The following is a 10,033-nucleotide window of genomic DNA, read 5'->3' on the forward strand; positions in this document are numbered from 1 at the left end:
CTTTAACCTTCAATGCTAGCACATCTGTCTTCAACTGTGTCAAATCAGTATGAATCGTCCCCAAACTAACTGTGGGGCTTACCTTCTTCAGTTCAACAATCTGCCGCTCAAGTCCATTAATCCGAGAATGGATAAGGCTATAGGAATCTTCCCAAGTCTTCGTTGCGGGTTCTAAGGCTGCTGTCACCCTCTTATCTATAAACCCCTGCAGCTTAGCCATCAAATCAGTAACCTGGCGGTAGACTCTGTTGGCTTTCAAAAACGCATCATGGAAGTTCTGAACATTGAATTGTGTCATAACGCCTCCAGGCAAGGCTGTAGATGCCAGGGCCACACGGCTGCTCGAGGTGGTAGGAGTGCTATGAATAGCCGGAGCATCATGGGAAAATGGCCCTATAGATGAAACCGGGGTACTAGAAGTGGACTGAGCTGCTATGCCGGTGTCAGTCGGTCTCTCATGCTAAGTCTCGGGGGCCGCCTGCTCATGCACCTTGGACACTGGAGCAGACTGTATAACTGTGAACTCTGTGATAACATCCGTAGAAGTATGAATATCTCCATCTCTGCTCTTCCATAGGTCATACACACTCTTGGCTTGTGACCGATGATCTCGGTGTGCATAGTGATCAACACCTACCTGTAAGCATAACGCTATAATGAGGCAAGGATATGCTAATGACAACTCCTTGGCCATGGCTCTCTGCTAAAACTCCCGAACCACCAACTCCCCCAAATTGATGTTATACTTTGACATGATCGCATCTACTAGTATGACCCTCTCAACCGTTATTGTGTTAACTAACTGAGTGGGGTACAACCTGTGGATCAATACGCTCCACTAAAATTTTCCTTCAACTGACAAGTCTGCTTTCTTCACAAGGGCCGAGGTATTCGTACTCCACACAGGGGAACCCTTCGCAATCACCGAAGTAACCCAAGGAAACTCAGACAGCTTGTCTTGTCAATCACCACTCAACTTGTACTTAGGCTCATCCGTGTTCGGCGGTGGTACATAGTCGGGGCCAAAGTAGAAACGATTGATTTTCTCATTTGAAATATTGATTCTCAAGCCTCGGCCTGTCACTTCTTCCATCGGGGATGGTTTCTTCTTCTTAAGCTGAACCGGCTTGAAGGTATTTTTGACCTCCGCAACACAGTTTGCATAGAACTCCCGAACTAGAGCCGGGATATACTCACCTGTAGGGTAGATTTTGAAGTTCCACTTGTAGTGGTCGAGAGTCGAAAGGATTCGTGAAAAACCCTCCAATCTGTCTAAGCTGATTCTTTTCTCCCCATGGATGCTCTTTTTGGGTCCCCCCCCCCCCCCATTTCACTTCAAGCCTCTGGTCATATATTTCTTTGGAGCCTGGCACATAAAATCTGACACTGTGCTCGGATCATTCTTTCATTCGGATTTCTCGCTGCCAAGCAGCCTCCTCTTCATTTTTCGAGCTGCTAGAGGATGATGAAGTGCCCCCCCTTTTCAAACTAGGAGGACATTTGTGCTTGGGAAGCACCCCTAGCTCGGGTGACTCTTGCAGTTAGTGGTTCGTCACCCCCAGCTTCAGTAGCCCCTTGGTCAGGCTCGTCACGGAGTCCTCTGCCACCTTGTGCTCTGTCCCTGCCTCTGCCTCTGCCTCTTCCAGTTGTTGAAGCACCCCCTCGAACTTTAGGAGCCATACCTGTGGAAAGTACGTCAGTACCACCATCAAGATAAAAGAGAAGAGACATATTTTATTTTTGGGTTTTCCTGTATGTAATGAATGTAAAACTAAGTATGAAACAAACCTACTAGAAATACAATTATTCTTGCACAGTGGTTTATATTAACCATCAGTGAGCCGTCAAGTAATTTGACGGACCATAAAAAAATTCACGGTTCGCAAAAGTGGCCCGTCATATGGTAACATAAAAAATTATTCCTAAACATTTGACGATGAAGTTTGATTATCCGCAGAATATTTTGCGGTCCATCAAACCTATCGTCAAATGGTTACAGTAAAATAATGTTACACCCCGTAGTTTTGTACGTTGAAATTCGTAGGCATTGGCTGTGTAAGTATGGATATTGGAGTCACCCCCAAGGATATACAGGATTAGATGCGCTTATCTTATGTTTATGGGGGGTTTAAGTTCATATAATAAACTACGGAAGGATTGGAGGGCAAGTGAATTAAGGGAATTAAGTTTGTCGGATTTCAGAGAAAGTATAAGGGGTAATTTTGGCCCTACTTGAGGAAGGAATATCTTATGGTATATGAGGAGTTTTGAAGTGAAACAAAAGCTGAAATTGAAACTCGGGAAGTCTAGTTTCCAACGCAATAAATCGCGCGTCGATCCGACATCAGAATAGAGAATTATGACCGTTTTAAGACGGACTGCCAGTGCAGGGCCTAACCCTGCGCGAACGCGCCAAAGGGTGGCGCGAACGCGTAGTAGAACTGGCCAACTCTGTGCAAATGCGCCCCAAGGAAGCGCGAACAGGAAGAAGGATTTTAGAGTCGGTGCCAACCGACTCTAATCCACTATATAAGGGGCAAAACCCCATTTTTTCTTCATAAAAATTTCCCAAATATTCCAGAAAGTTCAGCAAGCATATGAGGGCTTATATACACCATAAAAGTGAGGATTTTGAGTAATTTTGAGTGACGGAGTATTAATCGAGTTTCGGACAGCGTGTAATCGCGATTATAGTTCGTTTTGCGTTGGAGTTAGCTTGGACTCAAATTAAATATTGGAGATCTTGCTACTCTAGTAAAGATAAAGTATGAATCTCTCTTTATTAATATTGATTTAAGGATATTTATGAGAATAAGAGCTATAGATTGTGGTGTTGGTATTGTTGGCTTGTGAATTGAAGTCGAAGAAAGTTTTGGATGAAATTATACATATTTATCTTGTAGAATCTTGATGATAATTTTTTGATGTTATTGGTATTGTTTGGGAGTTGTATTGGTATTTGGAGGAAGTGCACAATATAGGGGAAATCTTTTGCCCAAATTTTCGTAACCCAAATTAGTCTTCGATAACTAGTACGAATAAGTTGATGGGAAAGTATGATTAAAGATGTTTTTCTCGTTATATGTAGGTTCGGGTGAAGGACAGGCACCGAAATAAAGGATCCCTTAAGAGGTAGCTTGACGAATAAGGTATGTAAGGTGTTCGTTTCCCTCTCTTTCGTCGGCATTAACATATTATATTTATGGATCGGGCCGTACGTTCTTCGACACTAACATATTATATTTAAGGTGTTCGTTTCCCTCTCTTTCCTCGGCACTAACATACTCAGTACTTTTATCGGTACTGACGTCCCATTACACGGGAAGCTACATTTCATGCTGCAGGCTCTGACATACTTATCAGAGAGCAATAGTAGTAAGACTTCCAGCTTCAGCGGTGTCAGCAAGTGCCACTACTCCGGACTTGCTATCTTTTGGTACTTTCAAATTAATGTAATATATGTTTATATGTACATTCTTAGTGACTCATAGACATAGTGGGGTATGTAAGTATTGTATATGGTCATGTTGGCATTGTCTTGGTCTGTGATACTTTCCTGTTAGCCTTGCCGGCTTTATGATACTCGGGATGTTATAGCGACCTTGTCGGTTCGCCTATGTGTTATATCCCATATTTTTATACATTGGGATATTATAAGCTAATCGCGATAAGTTTAAGGACAAGACTATTTTGGGATACAAGGTAGAGACTTTTAATCTCCGATTTTTATTAATGCTCAAATTGCTTATAAATTTTAATTGTCATGGAAATATTAATGGAGATTAGGGATTAATTAACCATGATTAGATTATTAAGTGGAGATTAAGATTTAATTACTCACTAATTGGGCAGTAGTGGGCCGTGTGTACCCCACCCATGGCATGGCCAAATTTGTTTGGCTCAAGCCATGAGTGGGACACGTGTCCAGCCCATGAGCTTCATATAAAGGGGCACTTGATGACTCACAAAATCAGCCTAACTTCATTTCATCTTCAACCACCTAAGTTAGAGAGAGAGAGAGAGCATAAGCCATGGCAACTCACGGCCATGGCTGAGCAAAAAATTGAGCTCAAATTGCTGATCAAAAATAATTTTCTCAAGGTAATTCAACCCATTGAAAGGTCTATAGTAACGTGAGGTAGCCATTGGAGCAACAAAAATATTCATTTTTCCAATTTACAAATTCAGCAAATTGAGAAGTCAAGTGTTAAGGTAAGGTTTAATCTTCTTTTACATGTTTCTAAGGATGGTTTGAACGTGTTGTAACTTGTAGATATGGATTGAGTTCATGGAATTATGTATGTTGGTGTTGAAACCGTGTAGGGGCTGTTTTGTGTAGAAGGTGGTGAACTGATTTTATTTAATATTTTGATTGTTGTTGTTATGGATTTTATGATGAGAATGAAGGTAGTTAATGGTTCAAGTTGAAGTTAAATTTGTTTATGGGCTGTTGTAGAATTTAGTGTGGTGTTAGTATAGTTTCTTGCATTTAAATGGATAATGTTGTTATCGTGTGGTTGCTGGTGTAGCTCATGAATTTGGATGAAAAGAATGTATTAAGGAATGTATAATAAACGTAGATGGTTTGTTTGGCATGTCCGTAGACGTTCGTGAAGTTATCGGGCATCCTTACGTTGCTAGTTAGGGGCTGTTTAATGTGTTGTTGTTGTTCTTGTTGAGCTTGGAAAATTAATGGTAATTAAGATTATATGTTGTGTTGTGTGTTGGTTGGGCTGTTGTAGAGTTGTTTAGATGAAAATGTTACGACTATGGGTCATTAAGAGTAACTTGAATATGTAGTAGTCGTATGTGGATTGTTATCGAATGTTGTGAACATGGGCTGTTTGGAATATTGTGCGGACTGTCCGGAGTGTCTCGAGTCTTGTTTTGAATAGTCTCGGATTAGTACTTGAACGTATGGTTATTGATGTTGGCTTGGTTGTTATGTGGTTGGTTTGAATATAAGGGAAACGTCGTCTAATTATCTGGAAAGGAGTTACTAACGTTAGAATGCGTTTTGAATCTCCCCGTAGGTTAACCGTAGTTCTTGACGTCTTACTATAGGTTGAGATACTATTGGGCAGGTATACGTGTTGTGTGGCGAATAAGCGCTAAAGGTATGTAAAGTTATCCCTTATTTCTTTTGGCATGTCCTAGACGTAAGTAAGGTACGATATGAGCTTTGGGGTAATTCTATTCATAAGTTTCGAGCATGTTTTATGATTCTTATTCACTTCTTGATGTTAGAACTCTTAGAGTAGTCGAGCTACTGCCCTCGAGCTTTCTATATGATCGGATAGTAAATGATACATAAAGGTTCCTATTCTTAAAAGGCTGTATAATGACTAATGTCCTTAACTTTCATAAGTTGTCTCGTATTAATTTGATACATGTCTATGATCCCTGAGACATTATTTGATATAGTTCATAATGATATTCAAAGAATATTGAATTTGACTATCGTCCTGATACTCGAGTGTTGATTAGTCTACTTATTTATTGAGTCTCAAATGATAATTTAAATGCATATGGTTACTCACTACTCTGCTCGTGCATACTGTTATTATATCTTTCACCGAGTCCCGGGTCGGGTATGTATTCATGCACAGTTTCACTGCATTGTTCGCCGAGTCCCTCACTAGAGGGCCGGGTATGGTATATATATATGATGATATGATGATACGATATGATGATATGATAATATGAGGATGGCACCGAGTCCCATGAAGGGCCGGGTATGATATACATGTATATGACAGCTTCACCGAGTCCATAATGGGCCGGATATGATATATGATATAGGCATGCATGATTTTACTTCGTAAGACACGGTACACGGTGATTCCTTGATTATCATACTTGTCTCCGGAATCTTTACTTCGCTTATGATCTTTCTTATTGTATTTCATGCTTTATATACTCGGTACATATCTCGTACGACCCCGCTTTCTTCGGGGGCTGCGTTTCATGCCCGCAGGTACAGATACTCGCTTCGGTGATCCGCCAGCTTAGGATTTCTATTCAGCTATCTTGGAGTGCTCCATTGTCCCGGAGCCTAGACTTTTGGTACAGATCCTTTTGATGTATATATATGTTTATCAAGGGGTACGGCGGGGCCCTGTCCCGTCATATGTTACTGTTGATACTCTTAGAGGTCTGTAGACATTTGTGTGGGTTGTATATAGATGTTGTTCAGCTATGTTAGCATGACTTGTGTTTTGGGACGTTCCAACTCGTAGTGGCAGCCTTGTCGGCTTGCGTATATGTATATATGTTTTGGGATGTTATATATGGTGGCAGCCTTGTCGACTTGCGTATATGTATATATATTTTGGGATGTTATATGTAGTGGCAGCCTTGTCGGCTTGCGTGTATATAGTTGGAATGTTCCCGTACGCTATGATAGCCTTGTCGGCTTATGTATGATGTTATCTGTCGATAGTTGTGACTCCACAGGAGACAGGTTGTCTTGGTATATATATATGACAGTTTTGAGATGACATATTGTTTCTATGAATTACCATATTATGTTCAGTTCCGAATTGATCATAGTTAACAGGTGTATACGAGTGTCCAGCTCAGGCACTAGTCACGGCCTACGGGGTTGGGCTGTGACACTATGTTTATATATATTAGATTATCGGATATTTCTATATTGGGCCTTTTCTGGGTCGGAGCCCGTCCTACCCCTTGTCGGGGTATGACAAATAATCTATATCGAAACTTTTGACGGTGAAGTTTGACGCTCCGTAGAAAATTCTGCGGTCCTTCAAACCTATCATCAAATGGTAACAGTATATCATGTCTGAGTTGAGGACTTTTGACTACACTTTTGACGGACCGTCAAAGTTTCTTCAGTCAGTCAACCTTATCGTCAAAATTCTTCGACTTAGTTCTTGTCTTACGGTGTTATACTCGACTCTTCAATACAAAACACATGCTTATGCATCACACACAACTTTCAAACTGATATAAAGCCTGGGTTACTTAGACTTCACCCTTTGTGTCAATTATCTTGATTTAGGCATTTCATCGAACAGTTGGCGGGCATAATGAATTTTTAATTCAAAACTTGAAAACAAACATCGGAATGCCTTCCAACCCAACATAGCATCATTATGAGTTCAACAATATGCATCCCGAACTTGGACATACCCCACCCCCAACTAAGATTATCAAATATGGATTACAAGTGTCAGTGATGGATCCCGTCAGATAGGAGTATAGTGGAACCATATTTGACTGACAACATTAACGGGAAAATAATGGGAACACACATACCTGAATTTCTTGTTGAAATGGAGAGTTAAGCACAAATAACAAACAAAAATTTTTGCACAGACACTTTTGTACACTTTGTGAGATGGCTAGGGTTTATTTGGGGATGGAAGGGAGTAATTATGTATGGAATGGAAGTAATGGGGGAATGGGATGTGATTTTAGAGATTGAAACGGAGGAAATTTAGGAGTTTGTGTTTGAGTGGGAAAGGAAGTGGAGGAAATGGTTTCACAGAAGTTGGAAAAGAAACGTCCCCTTTTGTTTTTTTTTAAATGAATCCCAGCCGCCTTTTCTATACTTATACAGAGCATATTAACAAAAAAATTTAAACTGATACGGACCGTAGAAAGTTATGCGAACTTTTCTACAGTCCAGGAACTTACCTGGATTAATGAACTTTTCTACAGTCCATTCACTGTTTTGGCTAAAATACTCTTTATCTACCGATTAAAGACTTCAACATGCCCACTTGTCTGAGGATGATAAGGGGTTGCCACCCTATGCTTGACTCCAACTTCTCCATCAATCCCGCAAAGGCTCAATTGCAAAAATGAGAACCACCATCATTGATTATCGCCCTTAGGGTACCAAAATGAGTAAATATGTTCTTTTTCAAGAATCCCATGATACTCTTGGCTTCATTATTAGGTAAAACCACCGCTTCTACCCATTTATAAACATAGTCAACAGCCACCAAGATGTACTTCATGCCACCAGAGCTTACAAAGGGCCCCATAAAATCAATCCCCCAAACATCGAACACCTCAACTTCCATTATAAACCTGCCTCCTACCAATATTCCCCTGCCGATGGCACTGATTGCAAGAATGAACCATCAAATTAGCATCATGAAAGAGAGTAGGCTAATAGTAGCCACATTCGAGAACCTTTGAAGTAGTCCTCGTACCACTATGATGTCCCCCAACTGGAGAGTCGTGGCAAGCCTTCAAAATCTCCATTACTTCACTCTCTGCAACACAACGCCGAATAATGTTATCAGCGCAGGTTCTAAATAAGTATGGTTCATCCCAATAATACTGACGAGAATCCCGCAAAAATTTCTTTTTCTGATAAGATTTGATCTCGTCAGGTATGATACCAGTCACCAAGTAATTAGCAAAATCCGCCTACCAGGGTGCCACTTGCATAGACACCGCCAAAACTGCTCATCTAGAAACACATCTTCAATATCAAGTTCTTCTGCTGGCACCCCAGTTTCCTCAAGCCTAAAGAGATGGTCAGTAACCTGATTTTCGGACCCTTTTCGATCTTTCACCTCGAAATCGAACTCTTGTAACAAAAGGACCCAACGAATCAGTCGCGGCTTAGCTTCCTTCTTTTCCATAAGATACCTCAACGCAGTATGGTCAGTCTACACCTCAACCTTGGATCCCAACAAATAGGACCAAAACATCTCAAAAGCATATACTATAGCAAGCAGCTCTTGCTCAGTCACCGTGTAGTTCATCTGCGTGCATTAAGAGTCCTACTAGCATAGTAGATCGGGTGCATAATTTTATTGTGCCTCTGGCCAAGCACAGCACCAATCACGAAGCCACTCGCATCACACATCAACTTAAATGGCAGGGACCAATCAGGAGTAACCATAATAGGAGCAGTAGTGAGGCGCTTCTTCAATTCATCAAATGCCTTTCGACACGTGTCATCAAACACAAACTTAGCTTCTTTTTCAAGAGGCTTACACATCGGGTTAGCAATACCCAATATGTCCCAAGAAACTCCGGACAACTTTGACTGAGATGGGTGGGGGAAGTTTTGTAATCACATCTATCTTCGCTTGATCGACCTCAATTCCCTTTTCAGACATTTTGTGACCGAGGACGATCCCTTCCTTCACCATAAAGTGGCACTTCTCTCAATTTAGCACGAGATTTGTCTCTTCACATATTTTCAGTACTTGACCCAGATGGTCAAGACAATCATCAAATGAATCGCCCACAACAGAGAAATCATCCATAAATACCTCCAAAATGTCCTCTACTATGTCAGAAAAGATCAACATCATGCACTTCTGAAAAGTGGCTGGTGCATTACACAACCCAAAGGGCATTCGGCTGAAGGCAAACGTCCCATAAGGATAATTAAAAGTTGTCTTCTCTTGATTTTCTAAGGCATTTGTAATCGCATAGAAGTTGGTCTAGGCATTCCCAATCCAGGTTGTTTGAATATAGCAAAGGGCATTAGATTGATACGTGCCCTATTATCACATAGATCCCGAGCGAATAGATGAAGCCCAATATTACACGGAATAGTAAACGCCCCCGGATCTCCCTTCTTCTGAACTATGGTGGAAGAAATAATCGAACTCACACGATGAGTTAAATTCACTATCTCATGTTGTATAGACCTCTTCTTCATAAGCAGGTCTTTCACAAACTTGGCAAATCCGGGCATCTCTTTGACAGCATCTAAGAATGAAAAATTCATCGTTAGCTACTTCAACTGATCATAGAACTTTTGACACTTAGCATCATCATTCTTCTTGGCCAACCTCTCAGGAAAGGGAGGTTTTGCTTGGCGAAGAGCCCCTTTTATCGTTTGTTTCCTTGTATCGTGACAGCAACCTGTGGAATATCAGCAACTTTTTCTTCACCATGGACCTCATCATCTACTATAGGCACATCAGAATACACCTCTTGTTCCTCAATAATTGGATCTAGATCAACCACCTTCTTGTCAGCACTTTGAAATATTTTACCACTCCTCGTGGTAATAGCAAAAGTACGTTCCATG

Source organism: Lycium ferocissimum, chromosome 4 (assembly GCF_029784015.1).
Source record: "Lycium ferocissimum isolate CSIRO_LF1 chromosome 4, AGI_CSIRO_Lferr_CH_V1, whole genome shotgun sequence".
NCBI lineage: Eukaryota > Viridiplantae > Streptophyta > Magnoliopsida > Solanales > Solanaceae > Lycium > Lycium ferocissimum.